At 38.5% G+C, this 14,676-nt stretch overlaps 1 pseudogene; it reads left to right on the top strand.

The window, feature by feature from the left end:
- The window catches only part of LOC120236719, a 44,560-nt pseudogene extending 30,226 nt beyond the window's left edge, over nucleotides 1–14,334 (top strand).
- Nucleotides 14,335–14,676: the final 342 nt, after the last annotated feature.

Genomic DNA, 14,676 nt, shown 5'->3' on the forward strand with positions numbered 1-14,676 from the left:
TTTTGACAATAAGAGTGATATTGGAATATTGTGATTATTGTTTGTAAGAAATATGTCTTTGCTCTTTGTCCCCATTTCATACACAAAGCTCCTAAAACCCTTAGAATTTTCTTTGATGAAGAGTAATAAAGGTATCTTTTGTTGTTAACGAGGTGACTTTGGGAAAGCAGTTAAAGATGGGGGCTGGGTGCCAGTGGTGCCAACCATATGATTAGAGGGTTGGAGCTTTCACTCACACCCCCCTCCCTCCAGTGAGGGAAGACAGTGGCTGGGGGTTGAATTGAACACCAGTAGCCAATTAATTAATCAATCTTGCCTCTATGGTAAAGTCTCCATAAAAATCCCAAAAGATCAGAGTTTGAAGAGCTTCTGGGTTGGTGAAAATGTGGGCATCTGAGGCAAGTGGTGTGCCTGGAGGGGGTAGAAGTTTGTGTCCCTTCCCACATGCCTTACAAAATGCATCTCTTCCATCTTGCTGTTCCTGAATTATATCCTTTTATAATAAACTGATGATCTAGTCAGTAAAAAGTTTCTCTGAATTCTGTGAGCAACTCTGACAAATTAATCAAATCTAAGGAGGGGGTTGTGGGCACCTCTGATTCATAGGCAGTTGGTCAGAAGCACAGGTGACAACTTGCATTTGTGACCAGTGTCTATGGGGTGAGGCAATCTTGTATGACTAAGCTTTCAACCTGTGGAATCTGATGCTATCTCTCTGGGTAGGTAGTGTCAGAATCAAGTTGAATTGCAGGACATCTAATCTGTGTCAAAGCAATGCCTGAATGTATGTGGAAGCCCCCACTCCACACTTTGGAAATTGAGCACAGGAACTCAAAAAAAGGTATGTTAATAATATGCCAAGACAAAAGAAACTTACCAGGATTGTAGCAGGAAATAGGAAGCAAATCACTCCCAGCCAGAAGATTACTGTGAGTGAGCTCTCACAGAAAAGTGGAGCCCAAAGCTGTTCATTATAACTTAAAGTTGCTGGGGGTAAGTAAGGAACAAATAGTGAGAGAAGGAAAGAGTACAGCGCCAAAAAGAACTGAACACTGTTTCTGGAGACAGGTAGTAAATGGAGATGCAGAGCATCATAATACAAATGATTACAATAATGTAATGTCTGCCATTTACTGAGTTTCTGCTAATGCCTCAAAAACCCTGAAACTTACCCATTGCCATCCTTATTTTACACACAAAAGAACTAAAGTTCATAAGGGGTAGGTTATCCACATTCCTTGAGCTAGTAAAAAGCACAAAGTGGATTTGAACCCAGATCAGTCTGAATCTTACAAAATATTTTAACTACGAGATAAAAAGATCAATGCAAAACAAATTATTATTTGTGATCTAGAAACCAGGAACTCAAGAGGTAGCCTGTCAGAGCCAAGAACAAATAAAAGAAAAGGGCTACTAGCCAAGGTCAAACTAGGTCATCTAGAGGCGAGACAGAGTCCTATAAGTTAAAAAGATGAGTTTGTCAATTTAAATAGTCAAGGTGCTATAAAGCAGAAACTCCACTAAAGTTTTCAGCTTCATCTCCTGCATCTTTCCTCATCATAAGACTTTACGATACAACCTATTAACACATGAGACCTAGTACTGAGAAAAGGGTATCTGAATCTCTAACTCAATTTGATACTGCTTCTCCAGGGTGTGAGGTCAAGAGAAGAAAAGAAGGTTCATCTAGAAATGAATGTGAGTATGTAGTGATCTTCAGGCACAGAAAGAGGAATAAAATGAGTATGGAAGGAGGTTCCTGTCCATAGTAATATACTTGAGCCAAATAAAGAAAGTATCATGAGAATTTGGGTTAGTTAGATTAACGGTGTGATTACAACCCATAGTTTTGCCTATGACTGGAGTTTTTAGACTAAGGTTATGTATAGAGTGGATTCTGTTTATCCCTGCTCTTAAGAAAAGGGACACTTAAGTCCAAATCTTTTTCCCAAGATTTGTAGGGCCATGACAATCGTTTCTACAGTAAAGGATTAAAATGGGATGGAGAGCAGGCAAGTCATAATGAGCAGGATTGGGAAATGTGTCCAAAGGTCATCAGATGCTAAGGGGGTACTTTTGAGACACATGTAAATAGACAATGAGCAATTAATGTCATAAACCAGTCTGCTTAACAACCCTAAACTCTCTCAGTTTTTAGTAACGCTTAGTGCACATTTGAAGAGACCATGAGAGGACCATTTAGTAGACACTGTGTTATAGGAAGAGGTATGATCAAGGAACACCAGCAGAAAAGACCTTGATATCAAGGATGTAATCTCCCATGGGGGATTCCCCACAGTCCCTAAGATCCTGCTATGGTGGGATTTGAGTTGGGGATACGGAAGCCTTGAGAGGGCCCAATTCTTCCCAAGAATGATGGTATTTGCATACTCTTGGGTAAGGCTGGTCACAGGGAGAATGAAGTGTTTTGTTAACTTCTTACTTCCACATTCACATTTCCTTGAATGGGGCTTATACCTTGTGCCTCATGTCCTCCCCAGAATGGCCCTTCTGGAGCCTGCAGAGAATCAGAAAAAAGGAGCATTCTGAATTCCTGAAGTGGTATTTTTGATGTTAATATTTGTAATATGTCCCACTGATTAGGAGATGCTAACATTAATAAAACCTTGTTATTCCTTTGCAATTGGCAGTAATTGGTAGGGACAAGTGTCATGACTTGCATGAATGGGCTGGACAATAAATAATCATATTTTGATCGAGGTATTAATTACTGGTTCTTCATTAATTCCTAAACCACATGGGTCTTTGAAGTGTCCCTGTTTAGTGATGCCATCTCATGTCACTCTCAGTGGGGGAAAAAGTCCTGATTAATTTTTTTCACTCTCTCACGGTCAATCAGTAGAATCAACTTTAATGTAAGCTACTAAACTTTATACAGTGAAGGGTGGTAAGGAAAGAACTGGAACAAAAAGGATGTTTTTCAAAGACTGTTATTGTTGTTGTTCTGATGACATTTCATTTTACCCACGGGTTGCTATAGTTCCAGTAACCTTTATCACTTTGACTTTATTCTTGGACAAATTCCTAACAACAGTTCCTTTATATTCCCCTCTCAACTAATTATTACTTTTTATTTGTTTTAGTTCTTTTTTTAAGAAACTTCAGATCATCATTATGTTTACTATTCATAATTTTAAACATTTATCATAATTTTTAATATTCATTTATATATGTCAACATATTTACTCTCCTTGCTGTGTCCTTTCCTATTCTTAGACTTCTGATTTCCTTAGACTGAGATAATTTTCCTTCTGCCCAAATCAGATTTTTATAATTTCTCTTGAAATTTTGTGTTTTTTTTTTCCTCACCTCCATTGTGGAAAATACTTTTCTCAGTATGGAACTCAAAGTTGGAAATTATTTTCTGCCAGCCAGCACACTGAGATTTTTATTTCATTCTCCTTTGGCTTTCTTTATTAGGGGCTATATTAGAAACTGGTTCCATAAATGAATCTCTAAGTTCATGCTTAATTATTTCCTTAGGATAAATTTCTAGAACTTAATTGGTTATGCCAAAGGATTTGTACCATTTTAAAGCTTTTGGTATATATTGTTCATATCCTCCTATTAATATTCCCAACCATGTGCAAACTTCCCCCACACTTTCTGTAACACTGGAGTTTATAAATGTGCTATATCTGCAATACTTTTCATAATTTTAATAATTTAATTTAGGTCTTTCACAGGAAGGGAATACATCCTGGAAAAATTAATAATTAATAAATATGTTTTTTTTAAGAATATAAATGTACATAAGAGTTTGCTTTAGGCCAAAGTATAAATTAAGAAATTCCAAGAGGTTGCCCAAATTATTTCATGGGCTAGAATATTACTGAACAGAATACTACTTGAAGTAATAAGAAATTAAACAGATTAGAAAATACAGGGACACTTGGGTCGTTCTGTCATTTAAGCGTCCGACTCTTGATTTCAGCTCAGGTCATGATCTCACCAGTATGAGATTGAGCCCTGCGTCTGGCTCCAAGTTGGAATCTGCTTGGGATTCTCTTGCTCTCTCTCTCTCTCTCTCCGCCCCCCTCTGCCCCTCCCTATGTGCTCTCTCTCTTTCTGAAACAACGAAAGAAAGAAATAAAGAAAGAAACAAAGAAAGAAAAAACAAATAATTTGTAGTGTTGTTATAATGGAAATGAAATGAAGTAATCCTTTTTCAAAGAGATTCTTTCTGAAAGTATCCTGCAAGTTTTAAGCTTGTCTTCCTGAAGAAAATTCTTCATAACTGCTAATATTTATAGAATACCTACTGTATGCCAAGCATCTTGAAGGACTTTTCTTCCTTTATTATAAGGGAGTGTGTCTTACATATATAACCTGTTGCCATGCTCCATGTGACTGAGTACAACATGCCCCAAACACAAACTCTAATCATGAGGAGTTCACTTTGAAAACATTAAGCAATCCAGGACGTGTTCGAGATGATGCTAATCATAATTCTGTCTCTTTTTGTAACATCTTGAAATGCCCAGATACCTGTGACATCATTAATGCAAAAGAACTCACTTCTCTCTATGATCTAGTTGCCTAGACCATTTCTCTCCTCTCTACCAGAGCCTCTTCCACATTGCGTTCCCAGCACGTCATACTTCCTTCTGCCTGTACATCCCTCTTGGGGAATGCAGTTAGTGTCTCTGTGACAGCTTCACTCAAGAGAACTGCACACTTCTTTTTAGAGAGTAGGAGAGGGAGACAAGATAAGCTGGCAATACCTGTTCTTTCCCAAGGGGAGTGAGAGGGAAGGCTGTGAACTCCCAATCCCCCTCCAAAACACACACACACACACCACTACCACCACCACCACCACCACTTCTGCTCAGCCACCGTATATACCAAAGAAGAAACTTCTTATCAGGGCTTTTCAAGACCTTGAAATTTAATGATCATGTAAGTGTGTCTTTGTTTTAAGCAAGAAGCAATGTATGAAATCTGCACTTACTCAAAATTGATTTGATATTATGTTTCATTTCATACAAGGGTACTTCACATATTTCTTTTAAGTACTAGCTGTTCTGGTACAATTTTAACTTAAGTCCAGATATAGAATAAATATATCCATGATTTTAGAAACACTGGTAATAACATAACAAATTTGAGCTGCAACTCTAAAAAATAATTTTAAAATATATGTATCATACAATCACATCATATACTTGACCCATATAAGTGGGTGAAGAATTCTTATAGTTAAAGGATAATCTGGGAGAGGGGATAGGAAAAATAGAAAAGGAATTAAGAAATACAAATTTTCTGTTAGAAAATAAATAAGTCACAGAGATGAAAAAAGATGCAGAATAGAGAATATTGTCAATAATATTGTAATAATATTATATGGTGACAAATGGTGACTAATCATGGTAGGCACTGAGTAATGTATAGAATTATCAAATCAATATATTGTACACCTCAAGCTAATATAATATTGTATTGTAATTATACTTCAAGTAAACAAAAGATCATCTTCTCTTCTGGAACTTAAAATTTTCCAACACTGAAATTTCAGCACATATTTGAATATAGAACGCCTTGATGGTTATAATTTAAAGTCTTACCACAGTGGTACAGTAACATTTGAGCATTTTTTTAAAAAAACATTATTGCTTAAGAAATTTGTAATGTTTATTTTCAAGAGAGAGACAGTAAGACACAGAGCATGAGCCAGGGAGGTTCAGAGAGAGAGGAAGATGCAGAATCTGAATCAGGTCCCAGGCTCCAAGCTGTCAGCACAGAGCCCAACACAGGGCTTGAACTCAGGGACTGTGAGAACATGACCTAATCTGAAGCTGAACGCTTAACTAACTGAGCCACGCAAGTGCTCAATTAAAAAATTATTATTATTGCAAGGATGCAGTGGCTCAGTCAGTTAAGCGTCTGATTCTTGATTTTGGCTCAGGTTATGGGTTTGGGTTTGAGCCCCGCATCAGGCTCTGTGGTGGCAACTTGGAACCTGCTTGGGATTCTCTCTCTCCTTCTCCTTCTGCCGCGCCCCTGCTCACGCACTTTCTCTCTCTCAAAATAAATAAATATTTTTTAAAAGTTTGTAATTATTATTATTGAAGGTTTTGGTATATCACCAAGCTCTTTAAGTAGGGGTTCTCAGGTGACTATGCACAAACTGTGTCTCTTCCTATGTTTGAAATGCAGAGCTAGGATCCTTGATGAAATATTGAAGAAGAAAAGCAAAAGCCTCCACTTTAGTGTTAACTCTAAAGAGCTATTTTAATGAACTAATGCACGTGTCAGGCATTAGGTCAAAATCCAGTAAAAGAAAAACAAATATTCATTTTTACTAAGTATCAAAAATTTTCAAGTTGGGGTGCCTGGGTGGTTCAGTCAGTCAAGCATCCGACTTTGGCTCAGGTCATGATCTCACAGTTCGTGGGTTCGAGCTCCTCATTGGGCTCTGGGCTGACAGCCCAGAGTCCGGAGCCTGCTTCAGATTCTGTCTCCCTCTCTCTCTGCCCCTCCCCTGCTCATGCTCTGTCTCTTTCTGTCTCTCAACACATGAATAAACATTAAAAAATTAAAAAAATTTTTTCAAGTTAATATTTTCTTTTCATCCCCCCAAAAATATGCAAATGGTTTTGAAAAAATGTTATTTTAAATTCAAGGTTTTTCTGTAAGACAGTTTTCATCCAGAATACCGATCTATAAAAGCTATCTACTCTGCAATGTCATTTCCCTCCTCAAGTAGGAAAAAAGAAATGCTCCTTCTGGCAGTTTCACTAAGTACTTTATTAATCTCAGTTGCAGACTTTATTTCTTACTGGCACTGACATTTTACTCCTTCTAACTCACTGAGGACAGGACTAGCCCTTCTTTACCCCATTCTCTCCCCAGAGCAGCACTGAGTTTTACACATTTTTCACCTGTATTGAATTAGTTTGGGGAATATTAAATATATTGTTTATAAATTAATATGTCATAAAATATGTTAATTGACTAGAACTAGAAATAAGACTTTAATGAGTTAAGTTATTAAAGGTCAATTAAAGGCCAGTTAATGGTAAAAATAGATCTAAATCCCAAGCCTTCTAATGCTCTATACAAGATTCTTTCTTTAACCAACGTTTCTCGAATATTTATTCAAATATTAAAAATGTGCCATTTGAAATTTATTAAAAAAATTTTATGTTATGGATACACAATATAATTGCCATATTTTCACTTATTAATAGTAGCATTTAAGAACAGTCTAGGCGTCCCTGGGTGGCTCAGTTGGTTAAGTGTCCGACTTCAGTCCAGGTCACAATCTCACAGTTTGTGGGTTTGAGCTCTGCATCAGGGTCTCTGCTGTCAGTGCAGAGCCCTCATCTGTCTCCCTCCCTCTTTGCCCCTTTCCATTCTCTCTCTCTCTCAAAATAAATAAACATTTAAAAAAAGAGCAGTCTATATTGGGTTGTTTTGATACTCTTCCTTTACTTTTGTTGTTCTCATATATAAAAATAAGTTCTAGCAATTTTAATGTTTTAAAACATACTGTGTTAAAATACTAACACATTAAAATTAACATTACATTTCATTACCAGAGAGTATACGCCAGATATTTATGATGATGCTGATGTTTTACATTAAGAGAACCAAATGAAGAACACTAAGAAGAGCTAGTAACATTTTCTCCAGTACGGTCTTCCTCATTCTATACAAAAATGAATGTTTTCATTACTGGAAGACATTTCTCCTGTATCAGATTAAGAATTAAATTAACTTGTATTTATAAAACACTTTATTGTATAGAAAGCACTTAGCATCTGGCATCATGTGGATGTTGAATGAATATTTATCGAATATGACCTGTGTGAATCTTCATGTCAACTTTATAAAGTAGGCATGTGTGTGTTCACTTTACAAATGAGCTTATATATGTCAGAGCTGAGATTTTCATTCAGGTTATCCTATTTAAGTTTTCTTTCTCTCTAGGAACATCCAAATATGCAAATTTCATAAGATGATATGTGTAAATCCCATTTTTGCTTTAAAATATTTACAGTATAGACTTGTTGAGATTGTGATTATTATTCATTTCAGTCAGAGGCATGACAGAGCACACATGGCACATTCTTTTTCCTTTTTTTTTAACAAATAGTTTATTGTCAAGCTGGTTTCCATATAACAACCAGTGCTCATCCCCACAAGTGCTCTCCTCCATGCCCATCTCCCCACTCCCCCCACACCCATCAGTCCTCAGTTTGTTTCCCAGCATTCAAGAGTCTCTCATGGTTTGCCTCCCTCCCTTTCCCCCACCATTTCCCCCCTTCTTCTCCCCCATGGTCCTCCGTTAAGTTCCTCCTAATCCTCCAATACGTGCAAACATATGGTATCTGTCCTTCTCTGCCTGACTTGTTTCACTCAGCATAACACCCTCAAGGTCCATCCATGTTGCTACACGTGGCCAGATTTCATTGTTTCTCATTGACAGATGGAACATTCTAATAGGATATGAAGGGGGCTTAATAAAAGAACAATGTGCAAGGGTGTAAACAGGAGGAAGAGAAGCCAACAGTTTCTAAGATCTAGGGAGCTAGGGAGCTAGCCACAGTAGGTGGAGAGCTATTGCCATCTCTTGCCTGAAGGGCAAACTGAAACGATTAGGTGATTCCATTCTTTCAGCCACCATAAGCCAAGTGATGAGAAAAAAGTGGGGAATGCTTCTAATGTCCCCTTGGGGAACAGGATTGGGATCTGCCTTCAGGGCCTACTTGGTTAAAAAAAAATGAATTGGAGGATAGCAGTAGGGGATGCATACTGGGCAGTCTGTCCTTCTCAGATAGAAATTGCCAGGGGGCATCCATGCTTGAGCTGTCTTGCTAGTATTATGAACACGAGGACCACAGCAACAAGACAATATGAGAGGTGCCCTAGAGTAGGAACCTGGGTAGAACTCTTCAAAAACAAATACTTGCATTTCAGGTAAGAGAGCCAGCCTTGGAATGCAGGTATGACCATTTGGCCTTTCTCATATTTCTCTTCCCTGGCTCCAACGTAGAAGGAGAAAAGAAACCCAGAAAGGGATGGGGCAGAATTAGAAAGGGAGAAGAGGGGCGCCTGGGTGGCTCAGTCAGTTAAGCGTCTGACTTCAGCTCAGGTCATGATCTCACAGTTCCTGGGTTCAAGCTCAATGTCGGGCTCTGTGCTGACAGCTCAGAGCCTGGAGCCTGCTTCAAATTCTGTCTCCCTCTCTCTCTGCCCCCTCCCCAATCACACTTTGTCTCTCAAAAATAAATAAACATTTAAAAACTTTTTACATAGCAGCACTCTCAACAACAGCTAAAACATGGAAAGAGCCTAAGTGTCCATCAACGGACAAATGGATCAAGAAGATGTGGTTTATCTATATGATGGAATACTACATGACAATGAGAAAGAATGAAATCTGGCCTGTGTAGCAACATGGATGGACCTTGAGGGTGTTATGCTTAGCGAAATAAGTCAGGCAGAGAAGGACAGATACCATATGTTTGCACTTATAAGTGGAACAGGAGAAACTTAATAGAGGACCATGGGGGAGGGAAAGGGGGGAAATGGTGGGAGAGAGGCAAACCATGAGAGACTTGAATGCTGGGAAACAAACTGAGGACTGATGGATGTGGGGGGGAGGGGGGAGATGGGCATGGAGGAGGGCACTTGTGGGGATGAGCACTGGGTGTTATATAGAAACCAATTTGACAATAAACTGTTTGTAAAAAAAAAAAAAGCTTTTTTAGAAAAAGGGAGAAAAACTGAAAGAACAGGACCCACAATGCAGTTTCCATATACTACTAAGCACAAGACATAGAGTAACTATGTTAATTTGGCATGTTGCTGAACTTACGTCATTCCAGAATGGAATTGATTTTTTAAATACCCTGGAATGGAGTAAAAGTTACAGAAACCACCTGAGATAATTTTAAGAGGACTAGAAAGAGTGATTTAACAGAGCATGGTTGAAAACAGCAATTGGGAGAAAAAATATAATCACTTTATGCTTATACCTTACCAGGGTAAAACTGTTTACTAAACCAGTTGCCTATGTAAGCATTGAGCACCATGAAATATCTATTTGACAGTGGTACTGCAAAGAGTTAACTGCAAATATCTTTCAGCTTTGTGAGCTTTACATTACCAATAAGCTTGGGTAAGAAAACTGACCATAAATCTTCAGCATAGTAGGAACTCATGTTTCACCGTGTACTACAAAAATGTATTCAAACATGATTTACTGTTTGTCATCAAAAGCATATAGACTCCTATTTTTTTTTTAAGTTTATTTCTGTCTCACCTCCTCTGTGAATGTCAAAGTCACAGAGCCAGGAGTCTAATTGTCAACTTCAACTTCTGACTTGTTTTCATATCCCTCCCCTATGTATTTTGAGTGAGCATAGAAATCAGTTTTTTTTTTCCATTTTCCACAAGATTAAATTTCTTACTATTTTCCACTTCCATCCCTTTGAAAACTAAGCAAAGAGACAGAAACATCCACCAGCTTCTGTAACAAGTCACTAAGAACAGTCTAACCCTTTTAAAATGACTCATCCTCCTAATGTGTAGTCAATTCTTCCAGTTGGAAGTTGGGTTGAACTGCTTATCTTCAGCATCTGAGGATTAGAATTATCTGATTTTTTTGAACCATATAGCTTTCAGCAGCAAAACTCTAAGAATCAAGTCTGTATATCACTATGTTCCTCCCCAAATTAAAATTAGTATTAATCTCCTTGAAAACATTAATAATACAATATCCACCCTCAAATTTTTCAGTAAAATATCAGAAAGTTTGTTTAAAAAAAAATTTTTCCCCTTTCTCTGCCCCTAAATGAATGAATTTCCCCCTGAGCTTTCCCATGTCCCATGGTTTTGGTTTCTTTGATTAGAGTTGACCCACTTGGTCACTGTCTCCCTGAAATCTGCCTTCTCCTCTGAAAACAGGATATTCCTATTTCCTCAGCTATAGTTTCACTCTTTCCCATCTCCTCCTCTCTTCTTGACCCATCCTGTGAGGTCAATCAGAGCTCACTTTAATATTTTGTTCTTTTTTTTTCTATGGATTCTCTATATTACCTATTCTTGTAGTTTTTATGTTACAGTCATGTTGGCAATTCCTGAAGATAACAATTTATGTCTTAACATTTCATCCATTCCCATCATCTATGTCAGAGGGCATGTCTTAGGGAGCCTGTGACATCTGAAATGTAAATAAGCCTTGAATCCAGCCAAATGACCCCACTCCTTTAACTGGCACCCTGAATCTGCCCCTAGTCACTGCTGCCCTGCCCCCACCTCTCCTGCATTTATAGCTTCCTTTCCCTTTCCTAGAAGCCTCTCAAGAGCACACCTTCATCTTACTGGGATATGCTAAGCCTCTAGCTTCTGAACCTGTCATTCTATGCTGCACACAGCTGTCAGCATTATGTCTTTCAAACACTTCTCTTATCATGCTTGTGTCTTAGAATCCTTGTCTGTGACATCTCATCTGAATTCTTGAGTCTGGCATTTAAGGCCCTTCATCAATGGAGTCCACAATCCCCATATTTACTAGCCAAATACCTCATTACTCTTCAACATACCATTGCTTTAGCTTCATCAGGTAAACTCTCACTTCCCACATATATCCTAATCATCCCCTTTGTGTTTTTTTCACAACCTCAAATTCCATCTTTTGTCCTTTTTACTGGCCCATGCTCATTACTTGCCATACTTACTATCCTTGGCCATATAATTACTGTAGCATTGTCATTCCTGGGACTATAAAATTTCCTCTACTTCTCATCTAGCCGATTTTTTTTTTTAATTTTCCTGGAGGGTCTCAAGCTTAGCACTCATCAGAGAGAACTTCTATATTTGCTGACAATCTCCTATCATTTACATAAATAAACTGTCAATCTGAATCTAAACAAATTATGTATAATTTTAGATGAGTGGACTAACCCTTAAAATGTCTCCTTTATCTGTGATTTCAATAAACATTTATTTAGTATCTACTATGTGGCAGCAACTATACCAGCAGCTAGGAATAAAATGATATATATATTTTTTTTTTTAATATTTTTTTTTGATATTTTTATTTATTTCTAGGAGAGAGAGAGAGAGACAGCGTGAGCAGGGGAGGGTCAGAGAGAGAGGGAGATACAGACTCTGAAATAGGCTCCAGGCTCTGGGCTGGCAGTCAGCACAGAGCCCGACGCAGGGCTCGAACCCACGAACTGCGAGATCATGACCTAAGCGAAAGTCGGACACTCAACCGACTAAGGCACCCAGGAGCCCCAAAATGATATATTTTTTAAAAAACTCAAATAAAAATGTGTTCAATAGTTTGAAAAGCTCCTCTTAAAAATTATTTTCCCATCTATAACCAGGCACTAGTCATTTTTAGGGTTTAATTACAATTGGGTCATTTTAAAATATATGCACTTTATTTCTAGAAAGCATTTATCTAATAGTTAAAATAATTCCTTCATTCAACAAATATTTATTGAGTATTTACCTGGTGCAGAGTGTACTGATGAGCGAGCTCCTTAATGAGGGGGATGTTTTTTATCTTACTGTATCCTTTGTCAAGGGAAACACATTTTACATTTTATTTTTTTAATTTTCTTTAATGTCTTTTATTTATTTCTGAGAGAGAGAGAGAGACAGTGTGAGCAAGGGAGGGTCAGAGAGAGAGGGAGATACAGAATCTGAAACAAGCTCCAGGCTCTGAGCTGTCAGCACAGAGCCCAATACGGGGCTCGAACCCACGAACCATGAGATCATACCTGAGCCAAAGTCGGATGCTTAACCGACTGAGCCACCCAGGCACCTCTTAAAAATACTGACAAAATATATAAGAATGTAGAATTCTTGCATTTAGGAGCATTAAAAATTACTCTCCATATTTAATAATATCATGCTAAATGAAAACTCCAAACATCATCCTTATAATAACATCAATGATCTAAATATCAACTATTCTATCTTCAAAGGCAGACCAAAACTTTACCCACTCTCCACTGTAAAATTCTCTAGGAACATGCAAGTATGATTTTCTTAACTTCTGAAAGAAAAAGGTATTTTAAACCAAAAACAAAAATGCCATATTTATTTTACACAGTTGAACTGTTTACAGAATTAAACCAATTAAGATTCCAACTAATTGTTATGGGAAGAAATCCTTTGGGTACTGAAATATGCTCTTAAAATAAAATTATCACAATTTCTCAGTGAATGCAAAATACTTTGTATTTTGTACATATGAATTACCCTCTTAGGTTTCTAGACTCTTTCTTTTATACTTTCTTGGTACAGATCTGTTGGTTTCCCTTACATAATTCCCTTTATCAGTTTTGCCATGGAGTCATCCAGCAGCTATAAACCTATGAACTCCACACTGACCCCAAAGGTTTTAGCCATACATCCAAGTGTCAGTGACCTGGATGTGTCCAGCTGCTGCCCATTAGTGTGGTGTCATTTTCTCTTACATAATAATATGATGAACAGGTTCTTCTTTTTACCTCTTAATAGCTATGTATTGGAAAACTAAGTAACAGCATTTGTGCAATCAAAACTGTTAGAAGGCAGTCTCGTATGGAAAACCTCTTCTCTGTTCCTGACCTTGTCTCTGAGATGGGTCTTTCTAAGACAATTGCTCTGACATGAGTAGCAAACACTACAGTTGTTCCATAAACCATCTGTTTACAGGATATGTATTTCTAAGTGTCAAGAAAGAGTCCAGCTGCCTGTCTGAAATTGTGAACAAGCCACAAAGTAAGGGCCAGTCCAGATTTTGTTCGGCCTGAAGCCTATTCAATATTGGGAGCACTTCCACAAAGAAATACAGAAATGCAAAGGCAACATTGGGTACAAAAGTGGACATTTCACTCTGTCTTCTCTGCACCGGGAGCAGCTCTCCAGCCACCCCTCATCCCCTGAAAGTGTCCCCCTGTGCAAAAAGAGTCTCCGCCCCCTTCTTGGTCAGCAGCCCCTCAGCTGCTGAGCTGATCACTGTCTGCGTGGTGCTGAAACCACTGGAGACACTGACAGAAGGAGCATTAGCAGCTTGGCGGCCCCACGCCCCCTGACCTCACTATTCCCAGCCGCAGTTTCCGAACCAGCGCCATTTCAAGGGCACAACAGAGCAGCCACGTGCACTGGGGCAAGGGCTGCCATGGTAGGGGCGGCTGGCTTTGGGCTGGACCCGGGACTGTGTTTGGGAGCCTCATCATTGGTTATGCCAGAAACCCCTCTCTCAGGCAGCAGCTCTTCTCCTACACCATTCTGGGCTTTGCCCTCCCGGAGGCCATGGGACTCTTCTGCCTGATGTTGGCCTTTCTCTTCCTCTTCTCCATGTGACAGAACTGTCTCCACTTCTCATAGGTCTTTCTCCAGTGTCTCATCTGCCCTGTATGCTCCTTTTCCCATACCTCCCCAGGCAGCCTGGGGACCATTGCTGGCTTAGGGTTTGACAGAGGGAAGACAAATAAATACTGTATCAATAAGAAAATAAAGTAAATATTTATTTAGAATGAGAAAATAAACCACCAAAAATGAATGTAGATGCAGGTCCTTTTCTTGGGAGAGTTCTGCTCTTGGGTTATTTACCAGAGATATCAACAGAGAAATGCTTCTTTATGGCAACCTGGCTTCTCCTCTCTACCTAAAACTCACAATAACTCTCAGAAACATTCAGCACCC

Source organism: Hyaena hyaena, unplaced genomic scaffold, assembly GCF_003009895.1.
Source record: "Hyaena hyaena isolate Hyena2069 unplaced genomic scaffold, ASM300989v1 scaffold_161, whole genome shotgun sequence".
Classification (NCBI taxonomy): Eukaryota; Metazoa; Chordata; class Mammalia; order Carnivora; family Hyaenidae; genus Hyaena; species Hyaena hyaena.